The sequence below is a fragment of the Lolium perenne genome, chromosome 2 (genome assembly GCF_019359855.2).
Source record: "Lolium perenne isolate Kyuss_39 chromosome 2, Kyuss_2.0, whole genome shotgun sequence".
Taxonomy (NCBI): Eukaryota; Viridiplantae; Streptophyta; class Magnoliopsida; order Poales; family Poaceae; genus Lolium; species Lolium perenne.
Window position 1 is genome coordinate 246,066,447 of NC_067245.2, and position 4,820 is coordinate 246,071,266.

General features: G+C 44.3%; 1 pseudogene; it reads right to left on the reverse strand.

Annotated features, from left to right (window-relative positions):
- Positions 1–331: 331 nt before the first annotated feature.
- LOC139835775 (uncharacterized) lies at positions 332–3,906 on the reverse strand (annotated as a pseudogene).
- Positions 3,907–4,820: the final 914 nt, after the last annotated feature.

Sequence of the window (4,820 nt, forward strand, 5' to 3'; positions counted from 1 at the left end):
TCGGTGGGATAAGGACGCGTGGGTAACATTTAGTACCGGCTGGTGGGTGCAACCGGTACTTAACGTGGTTTTTCTGTCATGTAACATTGATGATGGGGAAAGGGTTGGGAAATCTCCCGTGGCGGAACTTCTCGAATATGCCCTTGGTGCACATGCCCTATATATGGCATATTCGGAAGTTCCGCCTCGGAAAAATTTCCCTGCAAGCCCGTGAAAGCTACTTAACTAGTAAAACAATCAAACCATCTCCATTGTTAATATCTTACATACAGTAACATCATTACACAAAAGTGATTTCCATATTGAGATACACAAGTTATGATCCCTATATCTAGCTAGTCTTCTGAGTTTTCTTCGTCCGTTTCCCTTTCTTCTGACTGCGACGCAACCATGGACAATCTTCATTATTTAAGATGATGCTTGGATCAATTTTTACCTTGAAGGGTGGAATATCATCAAACTTATTATAATCTTCTGACATGTCTGTCTTGTCCTCTACTCCCACGATGTTTCTTTTTCCTGAAAGAACTATGTGCCGCTTTGGCTCATCGTATGATGTGTCCTCTTGCCTTTCTTTTCTTTTTTCCGGTTTGCTAGACATGTCCTTCACATAAAAAACCTGAGCCACTTCACTGGCTAGGACAAATGGTTCGGTGTCGTACCCTAGATTCTTGAAATCCACTGTAGTCATTCCGTACTGCGGGTCTACCTGTACCCCGTCTTTCAGGTTGAACCATTTGCACTTAGGAACAAAGGGACCTTGAAATTAGGTCCATAGTCAAGTTCCCATATCTCCTCTATGTACCCATAATATGTGACCTTGTTCCCATTGCCATCTTCTGCATCAAAGCGGACACCACTGTTTTGGTTGGTGCTCTTTTTGTCTTGGGCGAACGTGTAAAATGTGTTCCCATTAATCTCGTACCCTTGAAAAGTCGATATAGTCAAAGATGGTTGCTTGGCCAACAAGTACAGCTGCTCGTCATCGGTGACATTCATGAGACGTGCTTGCAACCAACCGCCGAAAGTCTTCATGTGTTCTCCAACAATCCAATCTTCACGTTGCTCCGGGTATTTAGAGCGTAAGATATCCTTGTGTTCCTCTTTGTACGGAGCCACCAAGATGGAATTATGTAGAACTGTGTAGTGTGCTTGACTGAAAGAATGTCCGTCCATACACGTTGTTGATTTCTTTCCTAGCGTGCCTTTTCCACGCAGTCTCCCCTCATAGCGCGATTCGGGAACACCGATCGGCTTAAGGTCGAGAATAAAGTCAACACAAAACTCAATGACCTCCTCTGTTCCATAGCCCTTGGAGATGCTTCCTTACGGCCTAGCACGGTTATGAACGTACTTTTTAAGACTCCCATGAATCTCTCAAAGGGGAACATGTTGTGTAGAAATACAGGACCGAGAACGCCAATCTCTTCGACCAGGTGAACTAGGAGATGTGTCATAATATTGAAGAAGGATGGTGGGAACACCAACTCGAAGCTGACTAGACATTGGACCACATCCTTCTGTAAATTTTGTAGAGTAAGTGGATCGATCACCTTCTGAGAAATTGCATTGAGGAACGCACATAGCTTCACAATGGGTACTCGAACATTTTCCGGCAGAAGCCCCCTCAATGCAACTGGAAGTAATTGTGTCATAATCACGTGGCAGTCATGAGACTTTAGGTTTTGAAACTTTTTCTCTGACATGTTTATTATTCCCTTTATATTAGACGAGAAGCCAGACGGGACCTTGATGCTACTCAGGACTTCAAAAAAGATCTCCTTCTCCTCTTTGGTAAGAGCGTAGCTGGCAGGACCTTGATACTTCTTTGGATTCAGGTTGTTTCCTTCGTGGATACTTTGCTGGTCCTGCCGTGCATCCGGTGTATCTTTTGTCTTCCCATACACGCCCAAGAAGTTTAGCAAGTTCAGGCAAAGATTTTTCGTCACGTGCATCACGTCGATTGCAGAGTGAACCTCTAAGAATTTCCAGTATGGTAGCTCCCAAAATATCGACTTCTTCTTCCACATGGGTACGTGTCCGTCAACATCATGCGGAACAGATTGTCCGCCAGGACCCTTTCCAAAGATCACTTTTAAATCCTTGACCATATCATATATAACTTCCCCAGTAGGGCGGGTAGGCTTCGTTCGGTTATCTGCCTCACCTCCGAAATGCTTTCCTCTCTTTCTTACGTGATGTTGTTTTGGAAGAAATCGACGATGCCCGAGGTACACATTCTTGTTTCCCAAATAATTACTGTCAGTCTCACCTAAACAGTGTGTGCATGCATTGTATCCTTTGTTTGACTGCCCTGAAATGTTACCAAGAGCAGGCCAATCATTGATGGTTACAAATAACAACGCTCGTAGGTTAAATTCCTTTTGTTCGTGCTCATCCCACACAGGTACACCTTCGTCACGCCACAACTCTAAAAGTTCTTCAACCAATGGTCTCAGGTACACATCAATGTCGTTGCCGGGTTGCTTCGGGCCCTGGATGAGCACTGGCATCATAATGAACTTCCGCTTCATGCACAACCAAGGAGGAAGGTTATAGATACATAGAGTCACTGGCCATGTGCTATGACTGGAGCTCTGCTCCCCGAAAGGATTAAAGCCATCTGTACTTAGACCAAATCTTAAGTTCCTTGCATCATCTGAAAATGACTTGAACTCTCTGTCGATTTTTCTCCACTGCGACCCGTCAGCGGGGTGTCTCATCATCAAATCTTTCTTACGGTCCTCTTTGTGCCATCGCAACAACTTGGCATGCTCTTTGTTCTGGAACAAACGTTTCAACCGTGGTATTATAGGAGCATACCACATCACCTTCGCAGGAACCCTCTTCCTGGGGGTGGACTCGCCCTCAACATCGCCAGGGTCATCTCGCCTGATCTTATACCTCAATGCACTACATACAGGGCATGCATTCAAATTCTCGTACTCCCCGCGGTAGAGGATGCAGTCATTGATGCATGCATGTATCTTCTGCACCTCTAATCCTAGAGGGCAGACAACCTTCTTTGCTTCGTACGTAGTAGAGGGCAATACGTTCTCCCCTGGAAGCATCTTCTTTATTATTTTCAGCAACTTTTCAAATCCCTTGTCAGAAGTACCATTCTCTGCCTTCCACTGCAGCAATTCCAGCGTGGTAGCGAGCTTTTTCTGACCATTCTCGCAATTTGGGTACAACAGTTTGTTGTGATCCTCTAACATTTTCTCCAACTTCAACCTCTCCTTTTCATTTCCGCAGTTCATCTTCGCATCAAGAATGGCCCGACCCAAATCGTCATCCGGGTCATCAAAAATCGGCTCATCGAAAATGGGCTCTTCTTCAGCTTCGTCTTCCCCCATTCTACTATCACCGTCTTCAGTGAATAAGGGATAGTTGTCACTATCCTCTTCTTCTTCGTTGTCTTCCAATATAACCCCTCTTTCTCCGTGCTTGGTCCAACAATTATAGCTGGGCATGAAACCGTTCTCCAGCAGGTGGACGTGAAGGGTCTTTGAGGTAGAGTAATCCTTCATATTCTTACAGGAACTACATGGACAATACATGAAACCATTCGACCGCCTGTTTGCCTCAGCCACGCTGAGAAAATAATGCATGCCATTAATGAACTCGGGATGGCACCGGTCACCGTACATCCATTGTCGACTCATCTGCATTTTATATGTATATCAAAAATCATTAACTACACAACATCGTGGATATATGAGTGACCAACTTAATTAATTAATATTCAAGTTCATCACATAAAACTAATTGTTTTTATAAAAAAGAAGAGGGGCTCACCGAGGTGGTACCGTGCCGGCTAGGGGACGACGCTGGCGATCGACGGCGGTAAGGACGGGGATGATACTAATTAAAACCTACAAAACATACCATAATTTCAGCTCAAATTGCATATAAAAAATAAAATCACTAACTTAGGCATTTCATCGAACACCTTGCTTGCACTACAAAATAGTACGAGTTAAAACTACCAAAGAAATTAGCTAAATTAGGAACGCCGGAAGGAAGGATGATATTGCTAACCCTTAGATAGATGGGTGCCGTTAATCTTGTTAAAATGGTGGAGAAAAATGAAGATTATTGGAGTGTGAGAGGTGGAGAAAAATTTAGAGTGTGGGGAAGAAGAGAAAAATGAGAGCCAGGGGGCTCGGGAAGGGATCTGGGCGATTTGATATAGCTGGGTACCCTTTGGTACCGGTTCGTGTTACGAACCGGTACCAAAGGTCCAGCCCGGGCCCCACCACGCGTCTGAATTTTGGCCAAAGTTCGTACCGGTTCCTAACACGAACCGGTACGAAAGCTCCTCACGAACCGGTACCAAATCTCCTCGCCCGCCAGAGCCCTTGAACCGGTGCAGATGACCCCATTGGTATCGGTTCGTAAGGGAACCGGTACCAATGGCTTAGATGGATGAGAGGTTTTCTACTAGTGTATTACCATTACTAAAGATCGTTATACCATGATATGTGTAATGTTTTTTCAGTTTAGCCTCATCGTTTAGAGTTAGAGAAGCATAACCAGACCATGGTCAACCGATCCACCACAATACCTTTTTTAAATACCAAAACCACAACCAGACCATGGTCACGGTTTGTACCTAGAAAAATGACTGTAGGCACGGAAAAATTCCAAAACAACAACCATACTACGGTATGGAGCGTACCAAAATTTCAACCACACCGTGGTAAAGATTATACCAAAACAACAAACAAAGCACGGTCACGGTTTATTTTTACCAACTTGTGAAAAGCATCCAACGTACCACATCCTTTTTCAATTCTTGTACTTCACCATAGCCGTGA